The 17412-nt window shown below is 41.9% G+C and overlaps 1 long non-coding RNA gene across 1 annotated transcript in view; it reads left to right on the top strand.

The window, feature by feature from the left end:
* LOC141585602 (uncharacterized) overlaps positions 1-17412 on the top strand; it is a 142964-nt gene that overhangs the window by 105528 nt on the left and 20024 nt on the right. The window contains exon 3 of the long non-coding RNA XR_012519157.1: positions 8122-8235. This is a non-coding gene — a long non-coding RNA (uncharacterized LOC141585602). The remainder of the gene's footprint in view (positions 1-8121; positions 8236-17412) is intronic.

The following is a 17412-nucleotide window of genomic DNA, read 5'->3' as shown; positions in this document are numbered from 1 at the left end:
TTGAAAAGTTATTGTGGTTCTTATTTTTGGATTGTTCATCGTTTAGTCTTTCTACTTAGGATAAAAGTAGTTTACACACTACAGTTACAGGGTTATAATGTTCTGTGTTTTTCTCTGTACTTACTATTTCCAGTGAGTTTTCTATCTTCAGGTGATTACTTATAGCTGATTAACATCCTTTTCTTTCTGATTGAAGTACTCCCCACTTAAGCATTATTGTAGGACAGGTCTGGTATTGATGAAATCCTTCAGCTTTTGTTTGTCTAGGAAAGTTTTTATTTCTCCTTCATGCTTGAAGGATCTTTTTGCCAGATATACTACTCTAGGGTAAACTTTTCTCCCTCAGCAGTTTAAATATGTTATGCTACTCTCTCCTGGCCTATAAAATTTCCATTGAAAAGTCTGCTGCCAGACATACTGGAGCTCCATTGTGTGTTACTTATTTATCTTCTCTTGCTGCTTTTAGGATCCATTTTTGTCCTTGATCTTTGGGAGTTTGATTATTAAATGCCTTGAGGTAGTTTTTTGGGGGGTTAAATTTGATGTTCTATAACCTTCTTTTTCTTGGATGTTGATTTTTTTGTTAGGGTTGAGAAGTTCTCTGTTATTATTCCTTTGAATAAACTTTCCATACCTACCTCTTTCCTTACCTCCTCTATAAAGCCAGTAAGTCTTAGATTTTCTGTGGGCGGATCACTTGAGGTCAGGAGTTTGGGATCAGCCTGGCCAACATGGTGAAACACCGTCTCTACTGAAAATATAAAAATTAGCTCGGTGTGGTGGTGCACATCTGTAATCCCAGCTACTTGGAAAGCTGAGGCAGGAAACGAACCTGGGAGGCAGAGGTTGCAGTGAGCTAAGATTGCACCACTGCATTCCAGACTGGGTAACAGAGCCAAACACCAACCTAAAAAAGAACAATCTTAGATTTTCCCTTTTGAGGCTATTTTCTATATCCTGTAGGTATGCCCACTGTTTTTTATTCTTTTTTTCTTTTGTCTCCTCTACTTTCAAATAGCCTGTCATCAGGCTTGCTAATTCTTTCTTCTGCTTGATGAATTCTGCTATAAAAAGACTCTTATGCATTCATAAGTATGCCATTTGCATTTTTCAGCTCCAAAATTTCTGCTTGATTCCTTTTAATTATTTCAATCTCTTATATTTTTCTGATAGAATTCTAAATTCCTGCTCTGTGTTATCTTGAATTTCTTTGAGGTTCTTCAACATAGCTATTTTGAATTCTATATCTGAAAGGTCACATATCTCTGTTTCTCCAGGATTGGTCCATTGCAGATCATTTAGTTCATTTGGTGAGGTCATGCTTTCCTGGATGTTGTTGGTGCTAATAGTTGTTCTTCAGTGTTTAGGCATTGAAGAATTAGGTATTTATTGTAGTTGGCACTGTCTAGGCTTCTTTCTACTCATTTTTCTTGGGAAGACTTTCCAGATATTTGAAAGGACTTGGGTGTTGTGATCTAAGCTGTATCTGCTAAATTTAGAGGGCTCCCCAAACCCAGTAATACTGTGGTTCTTGAAGACTTGTGGAAGTGCTATCTTGGCAGTCTTGGACAAGATCCAAGAGAATTTTCTGTATCACCAGGCAGAGATTTGTTTTCTCTTCCTTTACTTTCTCCAAAACAAATGAAGTCTTTCTGTTCTGAGCCACCTAAAGCTTAGGGAAGAGTGACATAAGCACTCCTGTTGCCACCACCATTGGTCTGACCCTGAAGTGGTCAGACCTAGTGCCAGCACAGCACTGGGTCTTGCCCAAAGCCTACTGTAACCTCACCCTAGCAACTGCCTATGTTTGCTCAAGGTCCAGTGGCTCTATAATCAGCAGGTGGTAAAGCCAGCCAGGACTGTGTCCTTCCCTTTAGAGCAGTGGATTCCCCCACAACTTGGGTGAGTCCAGAGGTCCCAACCATGAGTCAGGGACTATAATCAAAAACCGTAGGAGTCTAGCTACTGTTCTATTATACTGCAGCAAAGCTGTACTCAAAACACAACACACGGTCCTTCCCACTCTTACTTCTTTTTAAAGGCAAAAGGGCCTTGTCCCAAGTACAACACCACAGGCCTTAAGCAGTAGTACTACTGCCAGACTAGCACTGATAGTCCCTTAAGGCCTAAGGGCTCTGATTTCAGCTTGTGGTGAATACTGCCTGGCCTAGGTCTCACCCTTCAGGGCAGTGGGCTTCCTTCTGGCCCAGGGCAGGTGCAGAGATGCCATCCAAGTCAAGCCCTGGAATTGAGGTGCTCCAGAGCCTCCTTGGTGCTTTCCCCCACTGTGGCTGTGCTGGCCCCTAAGGTGCAAGATAAGATCCCCTTTACTTTGCTCCCTGCTTTTCTCAAGCGGAAGGAGTTTCACCCTGTAGCCACCAAAGCTGATAATGTGCTGAGTCTCACCTGAAGCCAGCAAGTCTCAGAGGCTCACTCAAGGCACTCTATGTAGTACTTGGTATCACTGCTTGTTATTCAGGGCCCAAGGGCTCTTCAGTTAGCAGGTGTTAAATGCTGCCAAGACTGTGTCCTTCCCTTCAAGGCAGCAGGTTCTCTTCTGGGCCAGGGTGTGTCTAGAAATGTTATCCAGGAACTAGGGTCTGGAAAGGGGGCCTCACAACTCTGACTGGTCCCCTGTCCTGCTGTTGCTGAGCGGATATCCAAGATGCAAGACAAAGTTCTCCCCACTTCTCTTTCTCCTCTCCTCAAGCAGAAGGAAGGAGTCTCTTTTGGAGCCACAAGCTGTGTAGCCTGGGGTAGGGGAAGGGTAACACTTCAGCTGGAGTCTCAGTATGCCATGCGCTCCCCATATCCCAGGTCCTCTGTCTCTGGGCCCAGTTCAGCATTAGGTCTTGCCTAAGAGTTACAGTCCTCATGGCCAAGCCTGCCTTTTCAGTTTACTTAGAGACCCAGAGTAGTTTAGTCCTTGGTGGTGAGGTCTGCAGGAATTCAAGTTCAGACCGCTGGAATCAGCGATTCCCCTCTGCCTAGGGCTAGTTTAAACATTCCCTTCATGGGTGGGCAGCTGAGTTTGGCCCAGTTTCCCCTTCTTCTATAACAGGGCAGCACTGACTTCAATGCCTCGGAGTTACTATGTTCTTGTTCTCCCTGCACAAAGACATGTTCTCTGCACCATGCTGCTGCTGTTGACTGGGGAGGGGTAGCACTGGCAGTTCAAGATTTTCTTCTATCTCTTCAGTGCCATTTCCAGAGAGACGAAGATAAAAACCTGTTACTATGAGGTCTAACCTGATAGTTGGTTCTTACACAGGTGTTTTCCCTGTGTAGATAATTGTTAAATTGGTGTCTTTGTGGGGGAAGGGATCCCTGGTGCCTTCTATTCCACTATCTTGCTCCACCTCCCTGCTTCTGCCTCATTTTAGAGATGAAAAATAAAGCCAAGTGTTACTAAGGGTAACAAGGTTAATAAACAGAAACTAAATTATAAGCCAGTGTCTATGACTTCAAAACTACTAGCATAGCTGAGTGTGATGGCTCATGCCTGTAATCCCAGCACTTTGGGAGGCTGAGGAGGGCAAATCACAAGGTCAGGAGATCGAGACCATCCTGGCTAACATGATGAAACCACGTGACTACTAAAAATACAAAAATTAGTCAGATGCAGTGGCAAACATCTGTGGTCCCAGCTACTTGGGAGGCTGAGCCAGGAGAATCACTTGAACCTGGGAGGCACTGCACTCCAGCCTGGATGACAGAGCAAGACTGTCTAAAAAAAAAAAAAAAGAAAGAAGAAAAAGAAAAAGAAAAAATCTGCTGGCATGTGTACCATGTAAATAAAATTTTCTTTAAAATTACTGTTTCACAACAGTTTTAGATTTATAGAAAAACTATAGAGATAGCTCAGAAAGTTCCTATGTACTCTGCACCTAAGTTCCCCTGTTATTAACATCTCACATTACTGTGGCACATCTGTTACAAATAATGAACCAATACTGATACATTATTATTAACTAAAGTCCTTACTTTATGTCAATTTCCTTGATGTTCATTGAATATTCTTTTTCTGTTCAATGATCCCATCCAAGAAACCATATTACATTTTCCTGTTGTGTTTCTTCAGCTTCCTCTTGGTTGTGAAAATTTAACAGACTTTCCTTAGTTTTGATGGCAATTTTGAGGAGTATTGGTCAAGTACTTTACAGAAAGCTCCTCAATTGTAATTTATCTAACATTTTTTCATGATAAGGCTGAGATTACATGTTTTGAAAGGAAGACCACAAAGTGCCATTTTCATCACATTATACCAAGGATACACACTGCCTCTGTGAGTTACCACTGTTGATGTTGGCTTTTGATCATCTTGCTGAGATAGCGTGTACATGTTTCCTCACTATGAATTTAAATAATTTTTTGTCTGCTTATCTTCTTCTCGATCTTGCTTCATTTTCACATTTCTAGATAGTAGCAATCTCTGAACTTGTCCTTTTACAATAATTCCACATCATCCCACTGTCAGTGTATCATGGGTACTAACTGCTTGCCATTCTGATATTTCGGTGAGAGATTTGTTCTTGCTTTTGTCCTGTGTGTGTTTGTGTGCATGTATGTGTGTATGTGCGTGTGCATGTGTGTGTGATGTGTGTGTGTGTGTGTGCATGTGTAAAAGGGAGCAGGTAGCTTGTTGGAAAACTTTTATTGTAAGGATTCTGCTGGCCAAAAACATAGAGTCTAAGAGGGCTCCAGCACTATGTCCAAGCAGTAGAAAGCAGAGGGCACTTGGGAGGTACCTAGACTGAGGCACTGAGGGGAGATGAAGTTTAGAAAAAAACTCCTGGGTTTAAGTTTTCTCAATGGTAAAATAGTAAGATTGTGAATGCTAAAGTCCCTTCCCACTATGGGACTAGGAATCTGGAGTCTGTAGGTAGGAAAATAAGGCTGGTTCTCTTCCTGTACCAACTGTATTTCTTTAACAGTTCATTACATGCTAAAGCATTAGCAAGAATCCTGGCTCAGAGTCCCTGAGGATATTTCCTTGGCTGGAGTCTCTGATTTAATGAAGATGTAAACAATTCTTGTGGAAACAGATCTCAGCTGATTGCTTTGCTCACACTTGCTTCCTTGAAGCAGCCCTGCCCTGTTTCTTCTTGTCCCTGTTGTGTTTCCTACTATCTTTCTTGTGTTTTACCGTCAGCTGTGGTAAGACAGACTTGTAAGACTTCTTGTTTATCCTCTGGGAGCATTTTTGTAAACCCAGGTGGGATCTCACTGAGATTTGTCATGAATCATATTTGATTTGGCCATTTTGGCCAAAAGCTATTCCCATTTCTACATTTATTTAGAATAAGAGTCAGAGTACAAACATTTTCATTTTTGTTTTGTGAACTTGAGAAAAATTAGTTACTTTTTCTCTATCCTTGGCCATTTGCCACAAAATGAAACTTCTTTGTGAAATTTATGCCTCCTGATAACAACTTTTTGTTTCTTTAATTACATCTTATATGTTAACTAAGTACCATTAACATTTACTGTAGCCTGTTGCAATATTTCTGTTTTTGACAAAGTACCCTTGTACTCTGCTATGTAACAATTAACTTTTACAAGCTAGCAACTTGTCCATTTACGTTGGGCACTGATATGCTAATTATTGCTTCTGGATAGAAAAGGAAAAGTCTAGGAAGTGTCATCTTGTCCCATGTTGTCTTGGACTCATTTCTCCTCTTTGGCAGCTGAAAATTGAAGTTCTTCTTCCATCAATTTTTTCCACATATTTTCATAGCCCCATTTAAGAAAAAACCTTTCATTTTGGGTTGTCAATTCCTCTGGGTTCACTTACATCAGCTTTGGCTGAATTCATGTTTAAAATATTTTCAGAGGGCTAAATGATTTATTTGAAAGCTAGTTGCAAAAGACACTTTAAAAAATTAAACCAAGAGAATGGGCTTAAAAGAAAAAATGTTGCTTGGAATGAAGACATGCTGCCTAAAGAAGGAGAGATCCCCATTTCAAAAGCAAAAGTAAATGTCATTTTAGTGTAACCTTCATACAGATGATTTCATGACTCTTGTTTGAATGTATAATTATGCATCAAAATATGTCTGAACAATTAAATATTTCTTTAAAATATTGGTTTAAAGCCGGGCGTGGTGGCTCAAGCCTGTAATCCCAGCACTTTGGGAGGCCGAGGCGGGTGGATCACGAGGTCAAGAGATCGAGACCGTCCTGGTCAATATGGTGAAACCCCGTCTCTACTAAAAATACAAAAAAAAAGTAGCTGGGCATGGTGGCACATGCCTGTAATCTGAGCTACTTAGGAGGCTGAGGCAGGAGAATTGCCTGAACCCAGGAGGCGGAGGTTGCGGTGAGCCGAGATCGCGCCATTGCACTCCAGCCTGGGTAACAGGAGCGAAACTCCGTCTCAAAAAAAAAAAAAAAAATTGGTTTAAAAATCCTCTAAGCTTTCTCACTATCTTGTTACTTATCATATTGCAATTATGAACACATTCACTAGCTCTTTGCATAATAATTAAATATCTTTAATGTCCAATGAAAACAAATTATCTTGGATTTTGTAAAACTGCATTGATTTTTTAAATTTTATTATTATTTTTTCAGACAGAGTCTTGCTCTGTTGATGGGCTGGAGTGCAGTGGCATGATCTTTGCTCACTGTAACCTCTGCTTCCCGGGTTCAAGCAATTCTGCTGCCTCAGCCTCCCAAGTAGCTGGGACTACAGGTGTGTGCCACCACACCTGGCTATTTTGTATTTTTAGTAGAAGCAGGGTTTCATTGTGTTAGCCAGGATGGTCTTGATCTCCTGACCTTGTGATCCACCTGCCTTGGTCTCCCAAAGTGCTGGGATTACAGGTGTGAGCCACCGCTCCTGGCCCCTTCTACTTTATTTTTTATAGAGTCATCATATCTTATTCTACTCTGATGTTATCTAGAATTGATTCTCCTTGTACTTAACAAAATTTTTCTTTTTCTAGCAAATTTCATTTAGGGGATCTAGTTTCAAGTTTTCCCTCCAAAATTCATGTGGATTTACCAGAAAAAAAGACTGAGGCCCTGAATGAATGGGCACTAGCTTTTCAGGAGGAAAGCCAGAAATAAAAACCAGAAGGTGGCCAGGTGCAGTGGCTCATGCCTATAATCCCAGCATTTTGGGAGGCTGAGGTGGGCAAACCACTTAAGATCAGGAGTTCGAGACCAGCCTGGCCAATATGTTGAGACTCTGTCTCTACTGAAAATATAAAAATTAGCCAGGCATGGTGGTGCATGCCTATAGTCCCAGCTACTCGGGAGGCTGAGATGGAAGAGTCACTTGAACCCAGAGGCAGAGGTCGAGTGAGCCAAGATCATGCCACTGTACTCCAGCCTGGATGACAGAGCAAGACTTTGTCTCAAAAAAAAACAAAAAACAACAAAAATACACACACACACACACACACACACACACACCCCAACACACACAAACACACGAGGCTCACTGGACTTTTCGTAGGCAACTGACCTCCACTGTGCAACTGCCAGGCCCTCAGTAAGAACAACTGGAACTGGGAAAAATTAGAGCACCAATCCTTTGCCATTAGAAACTTACAATTTAGCGCCGGGCGCGGTGGCTCAAGCCTGTAATCCCAGCACTTTGGGAGACCGAGGCGGGTGGATCACGAGGTCGAGAGATCGAGACCATCCTGGTCAACATGGTGAAACCCCGTCTCTACTAAAAGTGCAAAAAATTAGCTGGGCATGGTGGCACGTGCCTGTAATCCCAGCTACTCAGGAGGCTGAGGCAGGAGAATTGCCTGAGCCCAGGAGGCGGAGGTTGCGGTGAGCCGAGATCGCGCCATTGCACTCCAGCCTGGGTAACAAGGGCGAAACTCCGTCTCAAAAAAAAAAAAAAAAAAGAAACTTACAATTTAGATGCTCTGCCTCTCATTATAATATCATGACATTTGCATATATTATTTATTTGAAAAAAGTCCCAAAGACCAAAATGGTTGAAGGGCAATGGAGTTTACTGTATTTTATAACTTGGGAGTCTGTGAAAGGAGAAGGGATGTTTTACACATGATCTTGGTAGATACGCAATTTGCAATCATATTTTCATGCCAATTGCAAATTAAACGGTTTTTATGATAATTTTTCCTTTTTTTGAGACAGGGTCCCTGTTACCCAGGCTGGAGTACGGTGGCACAATCACGGTTCACTGCAGCCTCGACCTCCCAGTCTAGATGGATACTCCCATCTCAGCCTCTCAAGTAGCTGAGATTACAGGTGGGCACCACTATACCTGGACAGTTTTTAAAATTTTTTTGAAGAACTGTTGCCCAGGCTGATCATGAACTCCTAGGCTCAAGTGATCCTCTTGCCTTGACCTCACAAAGGGTTGCGATTACAGGCATGAACCACAATGCCTGGCCTATGATAATAATACATCCACGTGTTTTAAAAAAATATAAAAACATGCATTTGGATATAAAATGAAGATAACTTCCCCATTCTGGCTGTAGCTGTTAAGAACGTGTCTATTTAATACAAGACAGACGTTCTCATTCCTGACTGCAATCTATGAAGGTATAAAAAAAAAATACAGATTTCTGGTCGCTTACCCAGAACTGAATCACAGTACCTAAGAATGTGAGCAGCTGTGTTTTAAAAACTGTAGAGGTGATTCTGACGTGAGCCTAGATTCGAGATCCAATGATTTATGTGCTACTTTAACTTTTTACTTATTTATAAACTTATCAGTTGTTTGGGTTTTGCTAGGAGTCCTTGTCTTTACCTTCAGATCCCTTAAAATTCTGGACTCTTATTTTGGACTTTAGAGGGAATATGAACAAAATCAGAGTGAGGACATACTTGCCCCCAAGAGGACTTTCTCTTGGTCCTAGAGGAAGCACTGCACAGGAAACATTTGTGAAAATGTAGTAGTAAAACCATGATAACAGTAGCAATATTGACATCAATCAGAAAAAAGAAACAAAAAACTGTCCATAAATGCTTTATTTATCTCAGTAAATCGAACTACTTTCTTTTGCTAAATTTAGATACATAAACAGGCCGGGCGCGGTGGCTCAAGCTTGTAATCCCAGCACTCTGGGAGGCCGAGGCAGGTGGATCACGAGGTCCAGAGATCGAGACCATCCTGGTCAACATGGTGAAACCCCGTCTCTACTAAAAATACAAAAAAGTTAGCTGGGCATGGTGGCGCGTGCCTGTAATCCCAGCTACTCAGGAGGCTGAGGCAGGAGAATTGCCTGAACCCAGGAGGCGGAGGTTGCGGTGAGCCGAGATCGAGCCATTGCACTCCAGCCTGGGTAACAAGAGCGAAACACCGTCTCAAAAAAAAAAAAAAAAAAAAAAATAGATACATAAACAAAGGAAACATTGATGAAACATTCCAATGTATGTTTGCTTCTCTCTCAGATTAGACCAAAATATTGAGATTTGGTATTACCAGCTGCTTAATCAATTACCCAAAACTACTGGGCTTTGAACTTTCTAAAGAAATAAAAATACTTTCTAAACATCCATTACCAGAAACTAAATGTGACAATGTTTTATTCTCAGCTCAGCTACTTAAAATCACTAAGGAATGAATTTTAAATTTATTTGAAGATACTATGTTCTCCAAAAGATGATCTCAAACCTATACTTTTTCTTTTATCAGAAGCTTATAAGCTTCAAAACAACAATGATATATTTGAGGCTATGTGTTATAGTGTGCAGTTCTGAGTTTGGATGTTTTTAGTATTTATTTCCAAATCTAAATATTTTTAACATTTGCCTGCCTATATCTCCTAACAGGTGAAAGTGGCAACATTTTAAAATTAAAGATGTAATTTTGTTATTGTTTGAAAGACTTGGGATCTTTCATAATTGGAGTTTATGAGGTTTGTTTGTGTTTTATTACTCTTGGACATATGGCTAAGCAGTTTTATGAGATCCACAGGGCTATTGAGAAATGTGAGCCCTCTGCCATTCCCTCAGGTTCTCTTTGGTGCCATCAATATTTTATTGTTTGCCATTTACTTCATGGATTGGAACTCTTGTTGTCTTCCTCTCAGCCCAATAAAATCCTATAGTTTAAGCAGCAGCTCAGGAAATGAGGGGGATGAGGTCTTCTGAAACAGAGGGACAGCATGGTTTGGGTCTTCTGAAACAGAGGGTCCCCATAACAGTCTAAGGCAGGCGTCCCCAAACTTTTTACTCAGGGGGCTAGTTCACTGTCCCTCAGACCGTTGGAGGGCCACCACATACTGTGCTCCTCTCACTGACCACCAATGAAAGAGGTGCCCCTTCCTGAAGTGCGGCGGGGGCCGGATAAATGGCCTCAGGGGGCCGCATGCGGCCCACGGGCCGTAGTTTGGGGACGCCTGGTCTAAGGCCTAATATAAGATGAACCTTTCTGACTCCTGAGCCCATGCTGGAGAGTTTTGGTGCTGGAGTTGAAATACAGGAGACTGTGACTTTTATGATAGAAATACTCTGATTTATGTTGACCTTTAGTGTTTTAGACGTAAAAACATGACCCAGAAAATCAAAATGCACACAAATATGTTCAAGAATTTATAAGGAATGTTCTGGACTCAGACTCTAAAAACAATGGGTGAGTTTAATTGGGTACAAATTTTATAAATTTACACGGTGCCTTTCCTTGACTACTTGCCCAATAAAAAGTGGAATTTTAATTTTGAAGTTGCCTTCAGCCTCTAATAAAAATATGTATTTAATTAATGGGGATATGGATGACTTTTGTCCTGCATACTATGCAATAAACCTTAGTAGTGCTACCTTGAATGCTAGTAGTGAGAAAACTCTTATCATGCATCTCTCTGTATGTACTTCAGACTTGTGACTGGAAGCATTCTTTAGGTAAAATAATATTATCTTATAAGGTTATATGTAAGTCTCTTTGAGATTGACATTCACAAACTATATAAGAGTGAAGCGTATTTTTCAAAAGCATCTATACTATAAACATTTCCAGTATCTACTCTATCCCAAGTGCTGCCCCAGAAACTATAGAAACAGAGATAAGAGACAGTCCCTGTTCTCAAGGAGCCCAGTGTTTCTGAAGAAGCCACTGGATGGAGAGAAAACCACTGGTGACACTGATGTACAGTGACCTCCGTGGTCTGGGGCACTCCCAAAGTCTGCGGGAGAAAGTGAGGGAGGCCCTCCCACCCACTTCCTCATATGAAGTTAAAACTCCTTTTATTGATGTGACTTTGACTTGGACTCATGGAACTCAGAAAAGCTATTATACTCATGGTTATAGTTTACTAAATACATATAGTTTGTGAAACATGTTTTAGTACAGTGAAAGGACATAGATTAAAATCAGCAAAGGGAAAAGGTGCATGCAGCAAAATCCAGATGACACCAGCCACAAGCTTCCAGGTGTCCCCTCCCAGTGGAGTTGCGCAAGAGTGTGCTTAATTCTCTCAGCAACAATGTGTGGCAACATGTGGAAAGTGTTGTCAACCAGGGAAGCACAGGCAGGCATTGCACTGGGGTTTTTGTTGTGGATCAGTCATGTAGCCCCAGTGTGACTGGCCTCAGATACAAGATACCAGCCCTTTTCCCAGAGCAAAAACAGGCATTCTCTGTATATAACATTATTAGCATAAACTTATGTGGTTAAATGAGTCTAGCATGGCCCAAGACCTCAGCCATACAAATGCACTCTCATCTGGCAGAATATTCTTGGGGCTCAGAGATTGTCTCCTGGGAGCTGGCCGATGGCCAATTCTGAAGGTAGTCTAACTACACTAACAGTCCTTTCTAAGTATTCCATGTGAATACTTATTCTGATCTATTCTTGGGGTGAAGGTAGTAATACTGTATCTATTTAAGCTACAAGTGTTCTTGGGGTGAAGGTAGTAATACTGTATCTATTTAAGCATCCATTACCAGAAACTAAATGTGATAATGTTTTTTTTTCAATGTGACAATGTTGTTAGAGAATGTTCTTTTTTTTTTTTTTTTTGAGAATGTTCTTAAGACGGGTGGTCTTAAGACAGATCTCCCCAGTGGCCCAGCAAGATGTAGTTCCTGAAAATTCCTACCTTAATGATACCTTTTGTAGGAGATGTAACCTGAAAACTAAAAGTCAAAAATACTAGAACATTACTAGAATCCCACTCAGTCACTAACAATTCACTCAACTTAGCTATCCTATGGCTGAAGTGTCTCCCAGGGCACTGCCATTCAGGTATGCAGATTTCCATTTGACCTTGTAGGGTTCCAAAAGGTGGGGTAATCTTGGCAAATATATAGCTTTACTCTTTCTGGTATCTAGCAAAATTGTTCTAAGAGACAGGATCTTTCTATTGCTCTAAGCCTCTCTAGAGGCACAATTGTAATACTGAATTTCCCTTGCTGCATAAGCCACTTTTTTATTCTCTTCCTTTCAACTATACTATTGCTCCTTCTCTCCACTTGTCATGAGTTTTTAATCAGACTTTTCCACCTGTGGAATAGATATTAGGTTCAACCACTGAGCTGGTCTAGACTACACTCTAGCAAGTACCTACCTCTTAGACCACTAGTATTCATATAGAGTAGGAATACATAGGTACAAACCAGTGGGCTCTCTCAATCAGCATGCAGTATAGCTGCATTCACTGTCAACCCCAATTATGCCAGATAGGGTGAAAGCACCATCCAACTCATTAGGCCCTTCGGAATTCTGGCGTAGATATTTAAAGGCTTAGTTAGAATTTTTGCTTACAGATCATCCCTACTTTATCCTGTTTCTGGCACTAGAGTTGCAGCCCTGGTGGCAGGAACACTGTATCAGTTAGGAAAAGAGGAAGTTAAAGTGATGTGGGAATAATTGTGCAGTGATACTAGCATTCTATTCACCCTCTTTCCCCCAAATCCACCAGAAAAGCAGAGAAATCTGACTAGAGACTCTCCTCTTGCCCCCAGCATGTTGAATCTGAGCACCCAAGCATGAAAGTACCTAAGCCAGCCCCTCATACTTTAGCTCCTCATGTTTGAGACAACAAATGTTTCCAGTGCCCCTACTAATTCTCTATCAAGCTGTTCCTCTGAGGATAATAAGCAATATGATGTATCCATTTGGTGTGAAATCTCTTTTCCACTGTTGGACATTATGGGCCATAGAGTATGTTCTTTGCTTTAAAGAAATGTAACTCAGTGGCTTTACATGGTATAGTATTTTTGCTCTAATCCTTTTATGGTGTTTTCAGCATTTGCAGTCACCACTGGGTATGCAAAGTGTGGTCCACAGTGTCTATTCCTGTCAAGACCTATTCCAAGGCAACTGACACTGGATGGCATAATAAAAGTCTCTCTGACAGCTCTGTACCAGGGACCCACCCAAGGAAATCTGCCCCATTACCACCTGCTTTCCTTTGTCTTTCCTGAGTTTGTCTTTCTTGATGGCAGACAGGACAGTTCCTGGCATTTTGTGCCTCTGAGGGTACAGAGGAATATGTGTCTATGATTACCCCTCTCTTCATTGCTGCCACTCCCCCATGTGCACTCACTCCATGAACCCAGTTGGCCACCTCAAGTAAGTGCAACAAGATATCGACTTAAAGTTGTAATCACCTTTCAGGCTTGGAAAGAGGTTTTTCTCATGAGCATTGATGTGTCTTATTTAATGTATCCCTTAAAATCTTTTTATTTTTTTGAGATGAAGTCTCACTGTGTCACTCAGGCTGGAGTGCAGTGGTGTGATCTCGGCTCACCACCACCTCTGCTTCCTTGGTTCCAGCAATTCTCCTGCCTCAGCCTCCCGAGTAGCTGGAATTATAGGCGCCCACCAACACACTTGGCTAATTTTTATATTTTTAGCAGAGATGGGGTTTCACCATGTTGGCCATGCTGGTCTTGAACTCCTGACCTCAGGCCATCCACTTGCCTTGGACTCCCAAAATACTGGGATTATAGGCATGAGCCTCCATGCCCAGCCATATCCCTTAAATTCTTATTGATGTTCGTAGGATGATGATCCACATGGGCATTCCCTTAAGAATCCAGTTTTCCATTGCCCATCTTCCTGACCGTGTAGCTATCCATTGGTCAGTGACCAAGAGTTGGAATGCACCCAGACTTTGGGGAATTCAATTCTTCCATCACTGCAAGGAAACCAGCATGCAATCCAGCCACTGAGATTATTTGTTCTCAACTTCTCCAATTAGAATTTTTGCATTATTTTGTCATAGTACGCAGCCTTCCAAACAGGATGCTGACCATCCACTGTGAAATTGTTATCTGCAAACCAAGCAGCTTTTTGTTGATCAATCAAGGGCTATTTATAAGGAACCCTCATGCTCCCCTGCCAAGTGGCTATACAGTCTGGTAGTTCCTCAGAAATTCCAAAGTGTGTCCCAGAGGAAATGAGACTACCCATTCATGCATGTGATGAGAACCTTCTTATATTCCTTCAGTAGCATGTTCCTGTATAAACCATTTCCATTTTATTACAGAGCCAGCTCTTCTGGTCAAGGGCTTCCTCGTCAGAATTTTTCTCTGATATCACCCAAGACATAATAGGTATATCAGATTTTAAGATTATCGAATGTCTTTCAGTCATAGTGGCAGTTTCAGTTAATGCCCAAGAAATAGCAGCACAATAATTGTCTCTCTAATGACATGTACTATACTACCACATCTGGAAATTTTTTGGATTCGAATTCCAGTGGTCACCATCAGGCAGCACTTATGCACTTTTTTTTTTTTTTTTTTTGAGATGGAGTCCCACTCTGTCACCCAGGGTGGAGTGCAGTGGTGCCATCTTGGCTCACTGCAACCTCCATCTCCGGAGTTCAAGCGATTCTCATGCCTCAACCTTCTGAATAGGTGCGATTACAGGAGAAATTAGCACTACCACACCCAGCTAATTTTTGTTTTTTTAGCAGAGATGAAGTTTCGCCATGTTGGCCAGGCTGGTCTCAAATTCCCGACCTCAGATGATCTGCCCAACTCAGCCTACCAAAGTCCTGAGATGATAAGCGTGAGCCACTGTGCCCAGCCCACTTAGGCATATTTTAGCTTCAGTCTGTAGAAGTGTAAGTTGCAGATAATTCCAAAGTCAAAATTTGTATTTTAAGGGCCCAATGTCAATTCAGCCATCACTTCTTGCAATTCAGACAGTTGGCTGTTGTATAGAGTCCTATTGAAATACAGCCTTCCTTCAGAGACTCTTTTATCTCTTTCTTTTTTGAGACAGGGTCTCAATCTGTCACCCAGACTGGAGTGCAGTGGTGTGATTATGGCTTACTATAGCCTCAACCGCTTAGGTACAAATGATCCTCCCACCTCAGGCTCCCGAGTAGCTGGGACAACAGACACACCACACCATGTCTTACTGATTTTGGAATTTTTTTTGTACAGACAGAATTTCATCACGTTATTCAGACTGGTCTCCAACTCCCAGGCTCAAGCAATCCACCTGCGTGAGCCTCCTAAGGTGCTGGGATTACAGGCAAGATACTGTTATCCTCCTGTTGCACTCAAAACTGAGGCTCAGACAAGATCAGAAACTTGTCCAAGGTCACAGAGTACCAAAACTCAGGGAGGAAAAGACTCCTGGTTGTGTGGTTGTTCTAATATCTATTCTTCCCTTTATTTATTAGTAAAATCTGTAAATTTCGGCTGAGCACATGGCTGCCTAATTTATAATTAGCATTCCCAAACCTCCACAGGATAGTCTGCAAAACTAAGTTCTGGCAAATGGGATGGGAACACAAGTCATTCATGCTCTTATAGAAAAGGGGCATGTGCTTTTGTGCTTTTCTCCTCTTCCCACTGGCTACAAAGACGACTTACTTGTGGGAACAGAAGAAATCCTGTTGATGTTAACCTCATACTGGACTAGAGCCTAAAGAAGAAATTAATTTAAAAATAAATGCAGAGTATTATGCCCACCCAGACCTGCTGAATCTGAACCTACATTTCAACACAACCTTCCAGGGATTTGTATGAGGAGGAAACAGAGGGTATAAGATATTCCTGTCCTTGGTAAAGGCAAGTGGATCGGTAGTGGCAGAGTTGGACTTCACAACTCTTCTGCCCCCAAAATATGCAGAAAGGAGAGTCTGTTATGTCTTTGGCCACACAGCAGCTGAACTCCCTTGCCTGCATTTTGAAGCCTCCCCACCCTCCTTAGGCACACCTCTGCTTTCATTGCTTAACTGAATATGTCACTCCCTCTCCTGGTATCCCCTAAACTGAGGGATGGGTGGAGGCCTGGGCCTCAGCAGCCTTCTGTATCTGCCTTGGGTTTGAAGCTAGAGAATGAAGAAGGGGCTGGACCCACATGGGCTCCAGGGGGATGGTGTAGGAGATGGCAGCTCTGCTGTGAAGCCAGCTCCCCACTGTTGGTGCAGCCTTCTGGTCTTGCCCAGTGCCTGGTGACCCAGGCACTGGGATCATCCCCTCTGTGGCATAATGTGGGTGTTGTACCTGATGGTAACATCACCAGATCTGGTGCTCGAGCTTTCTGGAGAGTCTGTGAGCTTTAAAATTACTTCTTCTCAAACATGAAACATACAGATACCTGGAAGGTTATATTGAAATGTAGGTTCAGATTCAGTAGGTCTGGGTGGGCATAAAACTCTGCATTTATTTTAAAATTAATTTCTTCTTTAGGCTCTAGTCCAGTGTAAGAGATTCTGCATTTCTTTTTTCCTTTTTATTTTTTTGAGACAGAGTCTTGGTCTGTCACCCAGGTTGGAGTGTAGTAGCACAATCTCGACTCACTGCAACCTCCACCTTTCAAGTTCAAGCAGTCCTCCTTCCTCAGCCTCCTAAGGAGCTGGGACTACAGGCATACATCAGCACACCCCAGCTTTTTTTTTTTTTTTTCGTATTTTTAGTAGAGACAAGGTTTTGCCATGTTGGCCAGGATGGTCTCAAACTCCTGTCCTCAAGCAATCCACCAACCTTGATCTCCCAAAATGATGAAATTACAGGTGTGAGCTATTGTGCCCAGCTGAGACTCTGTATTTATTTTATTTTTTATTTTTGGAGATGGAGTCATGCTCTTGTCATGCAGCTGGAATGTGGTGGTGTGATCTTGACTCACTGCAACCTCTGCCCCCTGCATTTTAGCGATTCTACCAACTTTGCCTCCCAAAGTGCTGGGATTACAGGAGTGAGCCACCATGCACAGCTGAGACTCTGCATTTTTAAAAAGCTCCCAGGTGATGCCACCCTTGGCCTCAGGTTCCCCACTTTGCACAGCGAGGTTTCACTCTATTTGTTTCTGGCTTAAACTAACACTCTGACTGATAGATTCTAACATCTAAAAGCTTAAAATGTATGGAAAGGAAGCATTTACACATCCATTACCAAAGCACACTAAAGGACATTCTCCAGTTTTTCTGCACTTATAATACCCTATGTTATCCTTGGTGAAAAAGTTCAGATGGTATTTAATTCATAAAATCAAAAGTTAGAAACTGGGCAGTG

This window comes from Saimiri boliviensis, chromosome 9, assembly GCF_048565385.1.
Source record: "Saimiri boliviensis isolate mSaiBol1 chromosome 9, mSaiBol1.pri, whole genome shotgun sequence".
NCBI classification, from domain to species: Eukaryota; Metazoa; Chordata; class Mammalia; order Primates; family Cebidae; genus Saimiri; species Saimiri boliviensis.
Note: the sequence above shows the minus strand (reverse complement) of the source record. Positions and strands in the feature narration are given on the sequence as shown.